Source organism: Hyposmocoma kahamanoa, unplaced genomic scaffold, assembly GCF_003589595.1.
Source record: "Hyposmocoma kahamanoa isolate Upper Pololo Valley unplaced genomic scaffold, ASM358959v1 93, whole genome shotgun sequence".
In the NCBI taxonomy this organism is placed as follows: domain Eukaryota; kingdom Metazoa; phylum Arthropoda; class Insecta; order Lepidoptera; family Cosmopterigidae; genus Hyposmocoma; species Hyposmocoma kahamanoa.
Window position 1 is genome coordinate 24,312,569 of NW_020654810.1, and position 19,814 is coordinate 24,332,382.

A 19,814-nucleotide genomic window follows, 5' to 3' on the forward strand; every position below is an offset into this window, starting at 1 on the left:
GCCCAGAGGATGTCTAAGAGAGATGAATGGAAGACTACGCCGACCCCGATTAATGGGATAAACGCGGGAAGATGATGAATAGGAACCTTTAAGATCATGTACCAATACCTTCACGATTCTTTATTTATATTACGAAGAATTTTCTTTCTTTCCAGATATTCTTTAATATATTTCGATTGTTATTTACCTTGTCAATCATAAAACAATATTTCAAACAACAATAGTGATATTAGTAAACACAAAAGCATGTTTTATTCTCTACTAACCATTTTCAATAACACAATTTTTATTACGCTTTATCCTGTTTACGAACAAGCAATAATTTTGTTAACCAAAATATTTGTTCTCGAAAGAAGTTAGTGGAGGGGGTGAGCGACCTTCAACCATTCCCTGATTATGAGGGTTGTTTTCCAACTTAGAATTAGGGCAATACCACACTAACCTGGTTAGCCTTTTCTGAAAAACGTAGATTACATCCATTGGTATCGCAAGGGGAGGTTATAAGGAAAATTAAGATTTCAGTATTCCAGCCTGAAACCTAATTTTAAAAAAGTACTTGTAGTACAAAGAAATAAATTGAATTGGAGACACTGCTGATATATATTCTTCTCGAAAGCTACAATTTAGACCTGTTTAAAGCTAGCGCATAGTATAATAACTCCACTTCAATGAACAATACACCAACTTAATTTTTGGACCAGGAGGTCTACCACAAAATACGATACTACGTGACAATGAAGCTCATATACAGCTATGGTATCGAATTTTAACATTACTTTCATAGTAAAACTGGCATATAGTGTAGGACGTATGAGCTTCGTTGGTACGTATTTCGTGGTAGACCTCCTGTTCTGTTTTTATTTTGTTTTTTGTTTCTTTTTTTTCCCAAAATTCGAAGAGCATAAGATTAGTAAATAAATATGACTATTTACAAAAATAACAGAAAATGACCGAATAATAAAGTTGGTTTAGTGTACATTGGAGGTATCGAACTAACAAATAATACAACTCCAAACAAACGCAGCAGTGTGGCTTGTATGTGCACACATACTCGCTCTCAGCGCGCCATGTACGGACGCACACATTCGCATAATCTCGCGGTGCACTCGAGTTGCACATCCCACGACCCATTCATTATGTTCGCTCAATATTTAAACAATGACATCCAATAGTAAATGTGTTTAAAGCGTAAAACACGCAGAGAGAGGGTGCGGGTCCTGTCGAGACCGCGGTGGGTCTAATGCCATGTATTTATATGGGCGAAGAAATAACGAGCGCGGGCACGGGACGTGCATTTTTTAACGATATTAATTATACATATATTAATTACATTTTATTATTAATTGGTAATTACAATAAATTAATACATGCTAATTAGTGCTGCAGTCTTATGTTTGCGTGGGATTTTTTTCATTAGTACCACCCGTACCACCAATTTGGGATCCAGTATTTCTTATACTGGATCCCAAATTGATGGTACGGAGAAACCATCTTCCATAGAGGTAGATAATGGACTTCTTTTGCAAAGACTTGCGATTTGTTAAACTTAATAGAGTGTGAAGGTTTATCCATGATATGCTCGTAGAGAGCAGGCTTATTTACTTATTTACAGCCCATTGAAAACCAGCGTCATAGCCTAGTCATGGTTGTGACTTTAGCTGAATGGGATACGCCACAGCCGCACAGATGTCAGTATATATGTCGAACTTGTTATTTAAATGTTGATACGCTATTTTCTTTTGTGTTATTTCCTTTTATTTATATTAATCTTTTTTATGGCCTTTTTTATAGTGTGGCGTTACAATAAATGGTTTCTATTTCTATTCTATCCGCTCACGCGATGCGGTCCTCCTACCGCAAAATGGCGGCTATTTGGTTTCGCAAATTAGATAAGCATTCAGTTTAAATACAAGTTTTTATAAATAAAAATTATTATTCTGCATTGCTAAATAAATACCCTCCGTACTACCAACAAAAACATCTCAAATAAAATGCAGTAATACACCGCAAATTCTGCACTTAAAAAGCACTAATGACATTTTTGGTGTACTTGGATAAATATGATAATATTCCGTTTGAGTGGTTCTAACGTTTACCATGAAATTACTCCTTAAAGTATAGCTTATAAACATTTATATTCAGGGCAAACTTAAAAAATGCTACTTACGGTATGTTTTCAATAAATAAACACCGAAATCACCAGCCCAAACAATAACACACACGATTGTCGTGACGTATTTTTGAAGTTGTTTATTTTTTTTAAATGACGGACCCAGGCATTAAAAACTTTATAATTTGCTAGAGTAGTTACCGAAATAGCAATTAGTATTAGTTCTTTTACCTGTTATAACTTCGATATCCCATAAATCGGTATAAATCATCACCGGCATCTCTAGGTGTGGTATGCGTCTACGGCTGCATGTATCGCGTGAGCGGTTATTCTGTTAATTTAGTTATACTATGACTGAAAACGTATTTTCTCCGGCCACACCGTCTCTTAAAATCAGGTGAGATTTTAGTCAAATGTTTATCTATTTTACATAAAAAATCACCAAGTATAAACCTTCCTTAGGAAAGGCTGTTGTTTTTCCTGAAGTTACCCATACAATTTACATAACTCGCCGGCCACAGTTGCCAAGTTTAATACCCACCATCATCTTAGTTTATTGAATTTTTAATAACTTTTGTCGAGAAACTACCGTCGTATACATCAAATTTTTCTACGTTGCACTTGAACAGCGTGGTATCCAATTCATCTTGAAAATTATAAACGAAAAGCAGCTTCTGAAGCTAATTAACAAAGTACTCGTGCAATTTTTCTCATGTCAGATATTCTTTTCTTTCAAAGCTGCCGTGGCATACCAATAAACTGTAAAGTCACTTAAGGTGTAAGCGTCATATTAGACATATAAATAATTTTGTCTTATTGTAATTATATTTTTGTAATATTAGAGCACTATTTATATTAAAGAGTATATTTGGTCATGAGTATTGTTTCCGTTGCTACATTGTTAGGTTGGTAGCGCCAGTAGCTTTAGTTGATGGCGCCACAATACACTATGTTAGTGGCGCCAAAAATGCAGCCCTACCAAAAAGCCCCCACCATACTGCTAACGCTTCTTAATTTGTGATACTCGAGTGCTCGACATTCTGTTTGTTGGAGTCTCAGAGGACAGTGCCTCTCATTTTGCTTTACCGTGCCGTTTTATCGTGCAAAGTGCATAATTGTAATAAGTCTTCATATTAATAAACGAAGAATACAAGGAGTTGGAATTTTATTTCTGGAACTTCCTAATACAGGGTTTTGATTTAGCAGCGCTCATATGATTTCTCTAGGCCGAATCTACACCCTGACATTTCAACTTTGGAGTATTAGTGTTGATTAATGAGATAATAAAAACTAAAATATACTGTAAGTTTTAAAATTTAGAATTTATTTTGATATAACACGGTACGCAGCAATACAATCTTTTGTCTTTTGGTTCAAATTTTAACAATAAAAACGACATTCTGTCGTAACAAACCAAAACACTGCAAGGTTCAATACATTTTTTTGTAATTTCACAACAACAAGGATCTTTCGGCTGTTAACGAGGTAAAAGAAACCACCACACTTGTTGACATGGAATCATATTGAGCTGGTCAGAAGCAGCTTTATTTCCATATAATATGTATGAAAACCACGTTATGGTAGAAGCGAAACGTGTAACGTCTTTTTCGCTCTTATTGCGTAGATATTAAGCTATTTATGACAGATTCAAGTAAACATCACGTTAATAAGTATAATGACTTACTCGCTACACATTGAGAATGAAATTAAGTTTCTGATCTTAATGTTTTTCATTTATTTCTTTGATACAGCACGGAATTTTCGGTCAACCTATTATATATGGGAGTAGTTTAGTAGCAGTAAAGCTAGCGTTGTAAAAAACTCGAGTCCGGGAGTCTATATTTATAAACTCGACTTGATTTTGCTCAGCTCGGTTGGACTCACGAGTCCAAGTCTAGTCGAGCGCGAGTCATCGGAGCACGGACTCTAGTCTAAAAAGAACTCGAGTAGTAAACCTTTGAATAAAACTAGAGTTCGAAAACTCGACTCAAAGCGTCTTCTACTCGACAAAGCCTCGAGTTCGACAAGTAGGTTCAATTTTATTTGAACAGCTACTATTACCTACGAATTCAATAATAAAAAAAAACAAAAAACTCAATAAGGTAATTTAAAAAAAGAAGATATTTAATACTTAATTATACAGTAATTGTACCACAGTTTAACACGCCACACCACAACACCAGCATCATCAGCAGCAGGTGCTTACCAGACTCAAGTTCGGCTCGTAACATAAACAGACTCGAACTTGAGCGGGACTCGTTACACAGACTCGAGCACTAAAGTCGAACTTGAATTTGGTCGGAAACTCGATGATTTCGTAGTACATTGAGCAGTGGAGTCATTGTCTTTATGAGTCGCGTCTTGTCATTGGAGTCGAGTCCTAAAATGTAGACTCCCGAACTAGAGTTTTTTACAACACTAAGTAAAGTGGAAGATTTCGTCCAGTGAAATACTGTCAATTTACCTATTTCTGCAGCCAACCAGGAATATCAGCACTACTGCGTTTCGGTTTTGAATGGTAACGGAGCTGGTGATTTAAAACTCTGACTGGCACTGCAACTGTTATAGACAGGCGTGTCGCCTACCACCAGGCGCACGACTTGTTCGTTCCGTCACTTGGTATTATAAAAAAAATCAAGTTATGTCTTCCCGCAACTTTCAACAAGTCTTCGGTTTACCTTGTGGGTTTGCCCATTCTGCGTCTTCCGGTATGCGGTTGCCACTCGAGAACTCTAGCCCCATCCGATATCTGTTCTACGAGCAATGTGCCCCGCCCACTGCCACTTAGTTTCGTAATTCTCTGGGCTATGTCGATTACTTTGGTTCTTTTGCGGATATCCTTATTTTTAAATCGATCTCGCAGTGAAAGTAAAGAAATAATAAAAATATTTTTTTTTCTGACGCATCGTTTCTCCACAATGTTATCTGATTATATCATGAAAATGAAGACGGTACACGTTTGTCTTGTTTTCATTTCCGTTTTTGTTATCAATAATTTTGTCTTCTAATGTTGTTTATCAGTTGTTGTATACAGAACAGTAACGGACAAACTTAAAAGGTCAAAGGGTAAGATCATACGAGGTAGGTTTGATAAAGTTTAAGGTTAAATTAAAACTATTTTCGGGATTTATTTTTATGTCTTAATTTAGAACTCCTTACAAAACAACTGAGGTTGCTTTTCAAAATTAGCACGAAAATATTTTTTGAAGATGTAAAAAACAGAATTTCGAGTAGTCCGTTTCTCATCTGCAATCAGAACATCAAAAGCTTGTCGAATTACGATATGAACTATTGCTACCCCTCGTATTCACCCCATTTTATTTTTTATCAGATTTTTTAAAAGATTTGCATCGAATTATTATTTTATTTTTACTGTAATATTACAAATTACAGAAAACAGATTACAGCATAGTTTTCAAACAAAATTATTTTAAAAAGAAACATCAGTTAAGCATTCCAATTATAACTGCACACAGCATTCAGAAAACTATATAGATTATGGGATTTTATGAAAAAAAAGAAAAAAATAACAACAATACAGAAGAATTTTAAAATAGAAGCAGGTCTTAAAATAGGTCAAATGTGTAAGTGAGTACGAAGGCTATCACGAAATATATCATGGTTGCAACAAATATCATTATATGTTCTACACATTCGGTAAATTTGACTATTTGCGGAAACATTATTACTTGCGAAAGCTTGATTATTGAAGTCAAAACAAATAATTGAATAATTAATTGAAGTCGGCGAACTGAACGAGTTGGCACCCTTATGCAGATCTTATCCAGTAATATGTCACCAAATCCACCATTAACTATCTTGTGCAATGTGTATAAGTCACTGGTAACTCGACGGCGAGCAAGGGTTTCTACCTTAAACTTATTGAGTCTGCTTGCATAATTGAGGAAAGGGTAGCTGAAACAGAGGCATTTTTCCCAATTTATCATTTTTTTTATGGGTTGTAGCAGTTGGAATATCACTTGTCGAGGTGTATAGAGTTAAAAGGATATTACGTAAAACAATAAACCATAATTAAAGAAAAAAATATTTCTTCACAAAGTCACGGACCCGCATATATTACCAGCAACCCGATTATAATTATGACATATGTACGTATGTGTTTTCATGCCTTTATATTCCATTTGGAGTAGGCGAGACTCGATGGCACAGGTTAATATAAATATTACAACGACCTTGTTTAGAGCTTATTGTCAAACTTTTTACACTGCGCCCTGTGGATCAACTGTACTAAGAAAGCTTGTAACGCGCTGCGTGTCCTTTATAACAATGCTATTTAACTGCCTCCGTGGCCGAACGGTTACCATGCCGGATTGCCACGCAGAGGTCCCAGGTTCGATTCCCGGGTCTGGAGAAATTTTGTATGGCCTACATTTATTTCTCTCGTGAGTTTGGGTGTAATTTATGGTTGTCTATGTGTGTGTCCATGGCATCCGCGACACAGGTTTTCCCTAGGGGCTATGTTGAGCGTGCGCGTTATTAATAAAAAAAATAATGCACGTCAAAAAGGTCCATGACTTAGCATTTGAGAACTATGCCCATTGACCTATTATGACTATGCTAATTACAAAACCTCTCTCGTCGATGTTCTGAAAAATAGAACACCACAATTAAAAATAAAATAAAATTCAAATCTCTGATTGCTGTTGCCTTCTGAACGCGGTGGCTGATACAAATGACAACTCGGTATTCAGCCACTGAATGCAACAGTTACATGGGTCACAGGCTAGGTACAGGTTTGTGATATTTTTATTCTTATATAATTATGTAGAATGTAGAATTACCAAACAGATTTATGACGCGGATGTGGATGGAATGGTTTTAAGAAGACGTCCTAGAAGGACTTACATTGACCAGATCAGTGATGTCCTCAAAAAGGCTGAGATCCGAAGTGACGAGAATAAAAGAAGATGCATGAAAAAGGTAGTTGCTGTAGTGAGTCTCGAGAGTTGTGTTAGGGTAGAGTAAAGTGGCGTTCCTTGGTCTCTGCCTACTCCGGGATGCGCTTATGTATGCTCGGCGTGAGCTTATGTATGTATGTATAAATATGTTATATTACAAGATTATCGTTACTAACAAGTATGGATGCACTTCTGAAATAAATGTTATTATTTTTAACAGCTTCTTTGAGTTAACTTAACCCCTAAACAAACGCAAGTATTCAACCCTATCAACAAAATAGAGCTGTGGTTCCCTAATTGTGACTGTTTTTAAAAAAGAGAATAAATTTTTTTGGTTAATTTTCAGGATAATTTTCTGATTTTCTGTATCTAATTTCGGTGACAAAGTTTATTTATTAAAGTATTCGATTATATTATAGTGAAATATTAAATAATATTTCTGGTTACATAATGATGGACAGATACTTAAATAATAAAAATTGCCACTGGAATTAGGTAGAGAAAACTAACCTACATGTGATTTTCAGATCCTTTTCTTTTAAAGGTAAATATTTTACCATTATACATATAGAACTTAATAGCGTAATTAATCGACTACTTAAAAAAATATAGTGGGATATAATTCACCCTTATTATTGTTAAGGGTTAAACACTGTACCGACAATAACCCGTCCTATCAATACACGACAATAATTCTAGCAAAATAAAACATATACCGAAAAAGCAATCGTAGCATGAAATGATTTTTATGCACGAAAAATGCGAATGTAATGCCCTTACAAACGATTGATCCACAAGGATTATCTTACTTCAGTGATTTGTCCGAAGATGTATTGCTAAAGGTCTTCAAGAAAACATACTCACGTCTTTGGATTCCCATTGGGATAGGATCTTGGAAAACCTCTCATGCTTCACTTATATCATCAATCAAACAAGCCCTCTTATTCTTTTACTACGCACTGCAACCTTTTAGAACATTCTCGATTGGATTTTAGAACGTTCTTCGTGGCCGCCTTTTTCAATGTTGCCATAATAATTTCTTTTTGAGCACCGTGCAAATTGGAAAGAAAAGGGTATTTTTTGCAAATTGTTATTACAAATGTTTTTGAGTGGCAAATAGAAAATGCAAATACTTGAAGGGTAAATCAATTAAACATTTGTTTGTCGAAAACCTTTAAATCTGAAAAAATAGCTTCGCGGGGCACAATTTATTCGTACCCTGAGTAATTGCTTGTGGTACAAGAAATAAGCCAAATTGTCGACACGAAAATAGGTTTAGCAGCAGCATAGAGTTGTTTCAACCAATGACATTTAATTTCTGTGATATGTAAAGTTGTGAATGTTTGACGAAACTGGCTCGTCGGAGAAGGCTTACAACCCTTGTTAAACGTGTAAAGTCTCAAACCCCCATTTGGTTAGCGTCTTTAACCATTTCTGTAGAGACCAGTGCCTAGTTGTGAGATATATAATGCGCTTGATGCCTGTCAATAACAGTGCCACTCGGAGCTTTAAGTCGCAAAGATCTGAGGATCATACTCACCATGTCATGTCATGAGTTTTAAGTCGACAAGTCCCATGTGCATGTAATTTCACCAACACCCTTCACCTTTCAAAACTTGAATGCAGTAATCACATTACCGCTTGGCGGCCGAAATAGGTGAGGTAGCAATACTTCCCAGGACGAATTACTGCTGGTAACGCTAATGTTGATGATTCTGTATAACCGTAACTCGTAATTCTTTATGGGGGTAATTGACACAACGCAGACCCGAGGTCAGTAAATCTACCGCTACAGCTTATGTCTTGGTTCGAAATAAAAAAAATCTGAACGCATTAAGCGATCGGAGCATTACGTAAACAGAATTAGAGCGCCGTAATCGAATCTACGACTCGCTTTGTTTGCCCAGAGGCTGTCGCCACTGAGTCTTTCCGACGAATATTTTATTATACCTATCCTGAAGATTGACAATTGTTTTACGAGTTATTGTATACACCTCTCATTTGGGCAGGCATGGACCATGAACCTCCAGTTGCTACGCTCCTAACAAACCTCTATCACTACCTTTACTCACATCAGTAATCGTCGGTTTATCGAGTGAGACGTGAGGGACGATCACCACCACCACAGCTAACCTCCGAAAATGTAGGCTCGCGTTGAAATACTTCGCCTTAACCGTCGAGTGTATGTAATAATAATAATAACGCGCACACTCAACATAGCCCCGCACTAGGGAAACCCTGTGTCGCGGTTGCCATGGACACACACATAGACAACCTCAAATTACACCCAAACTCACGCGATATATAAATGTAGACCATAAAAATATTATAGGCATAGGCACGACAACCGTTCGATCAAGAAGGCAGTTAATATGATGTAAAAGCACTGATGCATGTCGATACGGTGAAGAAACGTGTAGGGCTTTCTTTAAAAATAATATCAAGTGACGGAGTGAACGAGTCGTGCGCCTGATGTTAAGCACGCCTGTTCATAACAGTTGCAGTGCCACTCAGAGCCAAGAAAATGAATCGAAACAAAAAAAAACAAATCGCAAAGATCTGAGGCGCACTGCTACTGCGCCCGTCACCCTGAGACCCTTACCCTTCAAAACCGGAGTATAGTAACTGACATTACTGCTTGGCAGCAGAAATAGACAAGGTGGCAGTCCTTCCCTGGATGAACTCTTTCACAGGGAGCTCTACTACTACGTTTTCTAGATACCCCTACTATGGGAAAAAGGCTTGCGGTGTGGTTATGTATGTATAAGAATCTAATCACGTACCGCTCAAGTAGCGCAAAAAAATTCCAGCAAACCCACTCCGTAACAAGAAATAGCTACGCAAATAAAAAAATATCTTCATACGAAAATCAAAGAGAACTTTCTTGACAAACCTTTAACGTAGCCGTTTGAAGTACGTCACGCGTATGTTACTCGGTAACTTCCGCTTATATGAAAATATTCCCTTTGATATTGTAAGATCAGATTCGTTTGTGAGATGAAAATATTACTTATGCGTTTTCTATGACTGTGGCCCAGCGGTTGGGACTATTACCAATTTGGGGCACGGAGTTGTTCAACCAGTCATCATAGTAGAGTTCATCAAATGACGTGATGAACAAGTCATACGCTTAGTGGTAAGCGACGCGTCCACCTATAACAGTTGTAGTGCCATTCATAGTTTTAACCGCAATTATCTACAAGAGCACTGGATCCATTACCCATCTACAAAAGTAGCAATTAGAGCTCCTTGTGACAGTGTTTGTCCTGGGAAGTACATAAATAAAATACTGCAGGTACATGGGACTTGTCAACTTATATCTATGGGTGTTATATATATCAGTGCAGTTCCGATCAGATCTTTGTGATTTAAAGCCACGGAAGAAAAAATAAAGCCTCGATTACTATCAGAATTACTGTCGCCAAAAAACTCGCGCATTCATAGTCAAAGTCAAAGTCAAAGATTATTTATTCCATAGGTAAAATAAATTTACACTTGAAACGTCACATTTAAGCTACTGCTCGTTCACTACGCTGACCTCCCCGAGAAGAACGAGCAAGAAACTCTAGGGATTGCACTTTTCAAATAAACTTATATGCTATGGAATACACTTTGAATCAAATTTGTGTGGATTCTGGAGCCATGTCGTCTTTCCATACATCTTTATCTAACACGTAGTCTTCAATTTTGTAATATGATTTTTCGATCAAAATATTTTTAATGTAGTTTTTAAACTTAGGAAATGTAAACGTAATATATGCTCCGGAATCTTATTGTAAAAACGTATACAGTTCCCCATAAAAGAGTTGTTTACCTTGGTTAAACGAAATCGTGGTACCATGAGTTTGGACTTAGCTCTAAGGTTAATATTATGGATATCTTCTTTCTTATTGAAATTATGTATATTTTTACGGGCATATAAAATATTTGAGTAAATGTACTGTGATAATTTGAAACACTATGAAATCTTGATAATGATTTATCGTCATTTCAAGTTAGAATAAGATATAAATTCTGAACTGCTAATATAATTTAAACTTTACTCTGATATCATAACGTTGAAAGTTCAATAATACACATACTTATTATTGCAAGTTACGACATTTTGATATTTTTGGTTTGGCTGCCATCTAGCGAACAACGACGAATTCAAGATGTTTACTTAATTTTCCAAATAAGAAGCGACCATGTTGCAACGGCACAAGGTTTACTTTCATTTCTTGTACCAAAAAAATGATTACAATATACAGAAAATTTATTAACATAAAATAAAATAAGACTTAATGATCATAGGAAACCCAACCATAGACAAAATTACAAATGCGACTATAGTTTTTGCACTCCAAAGGCATTTTTCTAGGTTTTGCGCGAGATAATTCACGCGATCATAACGTGTTAAACCATATTCGCGGACTGAGCTCAAGTTTGCGGAACTCCGCGAACTGTTGGCGCACGTAGCACACAAATTAAGCACTTCTACTGTATTTATCGTTATACTGGACATGCGTGTCGCTTACCACACACGACTTGTTTGTCCTGTCTCTTGATATCATTACTTAATTACGTCTATTTGCCAAGTTTAATTGAAATCGGTTATCGGAAAGTGCTCGAAGGCCGATTCACACCCTAATTTGTTACCCTAGAGGTGGACTATTTTCTTCAAATTTAAATGAGACCTACATTGACGTACCCTTTTTCTAAGAAAAAAAATAATCATCAGTCTGTTACGTTAGTTATGTTACGACTGTCGCAGCGATAACCAACTTAATTATTGACTCCAGCATCCTTCAATATTATTTTCTTCCCTCTCGTTAGACCTGAATACATACATTATGGTAAACAGATAAACTTTTGCATTATACATGTAGGAAAAGCTAAATGAAATAAGAATAGACTTTTTTACTATTGTTTATGAATGGAAAGGTCTTGATGTAATAGCAGGTTTATTTTTCGTTTTGTTATTATGACAATTTATTTTTAACCGACTTCAAAAAAGGAGGAGGTTCTCAATTCGACTGTATGTTCTTTTTTTTGTTGTTTTTTTTTGGGTATGTATGTTACGCGATAACTCCGGTATTTGTGAACCGATTTTCATGATTCTTTTTTTGTTGGAAAGGGGGTATTTCCATAGTGGTCCCATTTCATTTTGAAGAAAATCATCCACCTCAAAGGGTGGCTGTTCACGCATGAAGATTCATTTCTATAAATAGCGCCTAACTTTAATTTAGGAGCAATTACTTTAATGGTTGATTTTGCTATTTCTCCAATTCAAGGCGTTTTTCTCTCAATATACTTTGTGTAGTGTCGTAGTGAGAACCTATTTTTATTATCTCCAGTATCAAGTCCTGTATAGTGGCGAACAAATTTCAATGAAACTTAGCAAATAGACGTAATTCCACGTATTTTTGAGGTCGGTTTTTTTAGTACTCTGTACTGAGATTATAGAATACCAAATATTAATTCAGTATGATTAAACATAACAACAATGTTACCTTGAATGCAGTTCGTTTATAATTTGTCCGTAGATCAACTATGTATGGAACAATTAATATATATATCAAATAAAAGAAATCGTTTATTTAAAAAAGTGCACATTTATGATATAGATATTGATATAGATCAATAGAGTATTTGGAGCCCAAATAATATTATCTCACAGTAAACCTTACGCAAGGCACAGAATAACAAAATTCTATCGCTTTTCTTGGAAATCGATGTCTTTTTCACAGATTCAAAAACTTGATTTGCCATGTCACAAGCCCGTAACACTTAGCTTTTTAATTTAATCAGATCTAACTCTTGTTATGCCAGAAGCCTCTTGTGAAACATGTCTGGCATACTGGTTTCTTCTAAATGAGTATGACTTAAGCAGCCATAATTTGCATTGCCTCAAACTCTCAACAATTTCAATACAACTTTCTGTTGTTATACGCGCGGAAGTTCTATAAGGCGTACGGAAGAGGAATAAGGGGGGTAGCTACCAACAAACAAAACCTTCTAAAATTAAAGATGGTCTCAAAGCGGTTTAACTTTGAAGTCGAATGATGTTGAATTATTCTGTATGTATTAAGAATTGTGACGTATTATCATGTTATACATAGGTAGCGGTAGCGCTTGTTTCTCTTATATATATAAAAATTGTATTAATTCGCTTCAATGATAACTTACTTACTAATGTGGGTGCTGGAGGACGAGGTTTTCCAATGGAATGTTTTTTTTCCGATAGCAAGTGACGGGGCGAATAAGTCGTACGCCGTGGTAAGCGACACGCCTGTCCATAACAGTTGCAATGCCACTCAGAGCTTTAAACAGAAAGGTCTGCGGGGCATAGTCACTGCGGCCCTCACCCTGAGGCATAAGTTGACAAGTCCCATGTGCCTGGAATTTCACAAGCACCCTAGCCTTCAAAACCGAAACGCAGTAATGCTCAAATTACGGCTTACCTGCAGAAGTAGGAGCTAAGTAGCATTTATTGTTACTAATTCTGCTGCTCTCGTAATTAATCTGGTTTTCTGGCACATTATTAGTAAATTATTTATATTAAAATTAAACAATTCCAAAACAATACGTAATAGAAGGAACTAACGCTTGATTTTAAAAACTTTTGTTGCCTCCTTGGCCGGACGGTTCCAATGCTGGGCTGCCAAGCAGAGGTCCCGGGATCGATTCCTAGGCCGGGAGAAATATTATTTGTTTAGCCTACATTTATTTATTTCGTGAGTTTGGGTGTAATTTGTGGTTATTTATGTGTGTGTCCATGGCACTCGCGATTTAGTTTCTTCCTAAAGCAACGCTATGAGTGTGTGCGTAAAGAAAAAAAATTAATACATGGTGACTATTATGAAATTAATATTATATTATGAACGTAAAAAAATGATTACACGAGTAACAAATTATCAAAACTAATTGAACTGCCTCTATGGCCGAACGGTTATCATGTTGGCGTGTCACGCAGAGGTCCCGGGTTTTTTTTTATTTTCATTTTCACACTTTTTTTCTTTGGTCGGTTAGATTCCCAGGTAAGACAATCCACTTTTCAAAAATGTTTGAATGCAGCGTTACGTCGTTGCCAATTTAAAACCTCTTATGTGTAATTTTGATAGACAAGAAGTTTTGTAAATATTTGAAAAGCATATTCAAAAAGTAACCGACTGAAAAAACTCTCATGTAAATACATTGACTTACAAATAAATGGACGACGGGTCTAATACAAAAACCACGAAAAAAATGTCCCAAGTCAACCTATTTAAACGTAGTGACATGTAAAGGAATATGAAAAAGCTAAAACGTTGAATTTAAATTGTAAGGTCATCGCAGTACTGTCTAATTTTGCTTGCTTCGCTGTCAGTCGAACAAACGAAGACTAAAGCGTGAATGACGCTCTGTATACGATTTTAACGCCCTATAAGTTCGGACACTTTTTAGCGCGGACCCGACGTCCATATAATTGTAAGTCAATGTGTAAATATCTTTTTATTTCAATGACAATCACCAAAAATACTCTCTACAAAAATTTTACAGGAGAAAGCTTTTTTCGTTTTTCTATGATAGTTACTTTTACCACATAGGAGATATTAAATTTGCAACGACAATTACGTACTTTTAACAATAAAATAATGTATCCATAAAGCAAAATAACCTATAGACAATATTTCAAGTACTTTCCCGTGTTGTACAGCTGTACCCACAGCTATAGTCGGATAACATGACCAGGCTTTTCATTAATTATGACTATTAATCGAGAAGGACACCATAGACAGTACAAAGAGGTGTTCTATTACACCACATGATATATCCTAATAAAGTATATTATATCAACGCTGGAAAGGTAAAGTAATTTTTATAAAAAAATTAAAAATGTTTTGTGTATGTTACGCGATAAGTGATGATTCTTTTATTCATCATTTAAGTTTGAAGAAAATATTCCACTGCTAAGGGTGGTAAATTAGGGGATGAATCCGATTTCGCGCACTTTCCGACAATGGATTTTAATAAAACTGGGCAAATAGATGTAATTCCACAAATTTTTGTGTTCGGTTTTTTTAGTACTCTGTATGGAGATTATTCATGTAACAACTAAAATTAGAATTATTAATACAAAGATCGAACACTCAGAAAAAATTCCTTCGATCCGGTCGGATTCGAACCGACGTCTTCTTGCATACCGTGGCAGACGCTATACCAACTAAGCCACGGAACGAACCAACGGACCTCACGAATTTTTCTATGTGCTTGCGTCGTGTCTTTGTACTTGGTCTTTCAACGACTTTTTAGTCGTAGCGCCGTCTATGAGAAATCTATGACAGATTTATCACCCAGTTAGTACCTTTACAGCTACCAATCCTGGCGAGAGATGTCGCTATTCACTGTATTAATTAAATTTTTATTGAATTGATATTCAATAAAAATTTCGATAAGAAGAATAAGAGTTTCTTCAAAATAAAATTAGAGTTTTAATTTTCTTTCTTTAAAATATAAAAATACTTTCAATATCCTGTAATGTTTTCCAAATGCACGTAAAACATTTTTTACCTTTCCAGTGTCGATATAACGTTCAGATTAACTAATTTCATCTCAATAGAGACTTTACCAACAGTACTTCCAGAAAAATAATTACACCCAATAACCTTTGAGTGAATATCAACAAGGCCGTGAACATAATTATTTGGCATGTTGTAAATTAGTTAGCAAACGCAATAGGTTCAATCTTTCGCAACTTAAACAAGTTTTCAGCAAAGTTAAATTGGTTCCTCGAATATTTTGGCTGTTCGAAATACGTGTTGATCGATTTCAGTTTGCAGTTAAACTAAGATGTTTCATGTATAAGGCAATATGTTTGCGTACGCCTTTAGATCCCCATGATGGTAAGCTACACGCCTGATGGTAAGCTACACGCCTGTCCATAACAGTTGCAGTGCCACTCAGAGATTTAAATAGCAGAGATTTGAGGGGCAATGCCACTGCGCCCGTCACCCTGAGACATAAGTTGACTAGTTCCACGGGCCTGTAATTTCATTAACACTCTCACCATTCTAAATCGGAACGCAGCGATGCTCATATTACCGCTTGGTGGCAGAAATAGGTAAGGTGGCAGTATCTCCTTAGACGAACTCTTTCATAACTTAGATGCAAATTACTTATTTCAAACTGATGTGATCGAATCCTCGGTAAATGAAAGAAAAAGGAACATGGTTTGTCAGACCGCGTCCGTCATTGCGTAACTCGGCAAGTCAGTAACCAGCAGACCAGCAGCGTCAACAAGGTCATCTCGTAACAAACAGGATTACAACCCTGAAAACTATTCATAAACAAATCTAAATTACCGACGTTGTAAATGAAACTCATAAAGTCGGAATTCAATCCAACCCGTAACTTAGGATTGTTTATTTCCTCTGATCCAATAGTCGAAACTTTGACAAATAACATTGTGAAGTTTCTTGGATGACAAACTTAACTCTACAAGTCGACAAACTACGGAGGATTTTGACAGTTCAAAGATGGTCACACTTTCCGTTAAGAAACTTACTTTTCTTAATTTAAACTTGTAAAATTTATAATAAAGTACTCACAATTCTATACTGAACTGGGAGATTCACCCCGATGACGCCATCAGACAAAATACGAAAATGATTTCGTAGTGCCGATATCAGAATTATAGTTGCACAAAAATATACCTACAACAAATTGCTCGAGCATAAAAAACAAGAAAAAATTGAGTAATAACTTCAATCTCACACTTCTCACATCTCACTCTTGTGATTCGCAGATGACATAGTCCTAATGGCGATGGCGGAGTCGCCCTCAACGAATTGATCTCGGCATGAATTTAAATAAAACGAAAGTGAGAAAGAATGATCATCATCCCGAGACGGTCGTAGTAAATGGCCATCTTCTTGGAGTTATTTCCGAATTCATTTACCTTGAGCAGATTTTGCGATTGGGTAGAAACAACTTCGAGAGGGAAGCCTAGAGGAGGATTCAGATTGGCTAGGCAACGTTTTGGGCAGCTACGTCAACTACGAATAACAAGGTACGAAACGAGGTTATCCGACAGAGAACTAAGGTCGACGAAGGGACGACATAGCTGGTAGAATAGCTAGCTGAAGTGGCAGTGGGCTAGCCATATCTGTCGAAGCACCGATAACCGATGGAGGAAGCGAGTTCTTGAGTGGAGACCACGGCTCGGCAAACATATTTGGAGGGTTGCTGGCAGCAGATGGACTGGGCGAAATAGCGCGCATTGGGAGAGGCCTATGTCCAGCAGTGGACTACGATAGGCTGTTGATGATCCCTAGGTACGATGCGGCATCTTTAAGTATGCCTATGCGTCTATAGGCATGCCGAAGCATTTCGTTGCGACATCGTGCTCGCACCTGATCTGTCTTCAGATCAGTTTGCCTTGCTTGCTTCTTGGCCGCCGAAGGCTTTTGGGCAGCCGAAGCATCCCCGAGGCTGCCAGCTGGCATCTCTAAGCATATCGCAGCTTTATTTTGCAGCTACGATCACTATCATTTAAATTGCAACTACTACAATATCTAGACAATAAATTTCTGTAACGTCAACCTGCCTCATTCCTATGTTGTTGTACTCTGCATGGTTCATATCTATGTTGGGGAAAGACTGTTAATTTGGACCATTATTTGTCAAACGCGTTCCAAAAATCTATATTTTTCAGATTTTTATAAACGTCTATTGCATGAATTGAAACAACAATTATCTAAATTTGTATGAATAACAATTACAAGCAAGCGGTTTTTAGATTTCAATAGGTTCTGTCTCAATTTCGTCTTAGTGACAGTTTTTCTTCTTTTTCTATATCTATGCTTACTTGCAGTGTGGGTAATCTTTAATAATTTTTAAATTTTCTTGGATTTAAATAGTAGTAGCAGAGCCCCGTGTGAATGATTTCCAAGGAAGTACTGTAACCTTGCCTATTTCTGCCGCCAAGCAGTTATGGTAAAGGTGCTAGTGTCAACTCAAGTTGATAAGTCCCATGTGCTTGTAATTACAAGCACATGGGACTTGTCAACTTATGTCTAAGAAAGACGGGCGCAGTGGCAATGCCCCTCAGATCTTAACGATCGAAAGTGGCAAGGTAAATGTTATGGACTGGTGTGGTGGGTCATATAAAAACTTAATTCTCCAAAAATTCACATGAAGCATTTGGCTTCCACATCTATGTAATGCTACCTTTGTTTTTTGAACGGTATAACTTAGGCCTTTTCAAGGCGAGAGTGAATACGCATTATTTAGGTATGCATGCTCCATCGTCGACTTCACCGTCACTCTCCATCAGGTGAGATGGAGGTCAGATGCGCACTTATTTTTTAATAAAAAACTTACCCATTTATTTAGCACACACACATTATTGCACAAAGAACTCGTATGTAAACTGTACATTATCTATCTGACCTAAAACATTATTCGTATAATTAATTTATACATATTAATAATAATTAGAACCCAATTTGTAGATCACCAAACTACTCTAGCAGATCACGAAACTTTATTCGTTTTAGGAGCGCGTAAAAATGGGACTTAATAGAAGCCATTGTGGAATTGACGTCACAACGTTCAGTGTAGAATCTATTGTAGTGAACTGTAAATATATCTTGGTACTAGTTCCATGATTCAAGACGAAATAAACGGACGAGTTGAAAATATTGCAAACAATAAAGTTCAAAGTTTTAAACGTAGAAATTGAAGTTATTTGGGGCGCTACAGATGTTCTTATTTTGACGAGTATATAATTATAGATAACAAAAACAGTTCGATATTATTATAAGTAAAAGTCCGAAGTTACTATTAAACTAGTAGAAGTTATGGCCATTTTGAAATGAAATAAAGTATTTTTAGTGTAATTTTTATATTTTCTAAATAGAATCTACTGGGTCTGAATTAAAGTGTGGGCGTTATTCATTTGTTTTCGTTTTGGTTTATTTTGACTTTGGATTATTTTCAAAGTTCAAGCTTCTAAATTTAAAATTTTGGTTTTAGTTAATGTGTTCATTTGTTTCCATTTTGGTTGATTTTGCAATTGGATAAATTTGAAAAACAATATTTAATGCTTTTAAATTAAAATTTTTTTCGCTATTCGTTACTTTCCGTTTTGGTTGATTTTGTGATTGGATGTTTTTGAATTACAATATTAAATGCTTCTAAATTAAAAATTTTGTCATTATTTATTATTTTCGTTTTGGATAATATTCGCTTCGTATTGAAATAAATAAATATTTTTGAAATTTGTTTAATTTTTAATACCACTTTTTTGGTACACATTATCTTTAATAGTGTTAGTGTAAAAGTTAAACTTGTGATTTATCGATTAGTTATATCTGCAAGTCTACTTTAAAACTCCACTTTTAGCAGTGTTCACGAATATACAAGGTGATCCGGTACGATACTGTGAAGCGTATATAGAAAAGCTGCTTCAATATGCTCCCTCAGGCGAAGACAAACTCGGGTAGCATTCCGGGCGGTGAACACGCAGAAAGGCTACTACAATTACGTCTCAGACAGTGATGTACCGAAGTACAGTTTCTAAGTTATACCGCATCTACATGCGCGTTCCAACGCAGTGGAAAATTTACCCTAACGCCATGATGATTAGGTACAATTCACAAAATAAACATTTTTAAATTTCAACACCGGGAATGAAAAAAAAAACACATGGTAAATTCCATCGTATTTACATGTATTTTGTGTTTAATTTGGCATACCCTGAAAATTCCAGGAGGGCCAGAAATATTCGTCGCATTTGTCAATCTCTAGTATACACAAATATT

General features: G+C 36.2%; 1 protein-coding gene across 1 annotated transcript in view; it reads right to left on the bottom strand.

Annotated features, from left to right (window-relative positions):
• The window catches only part of LOC113237283 (disintegrin and metalloproteinase domain-containing protein 23-like), an 889,413-nt gene that overhangs the window by 487,513 nt on the left and 382,086 nt on the right, over nt 1-19,814 (bottom strand). The window lies entirely within an intron of this gene.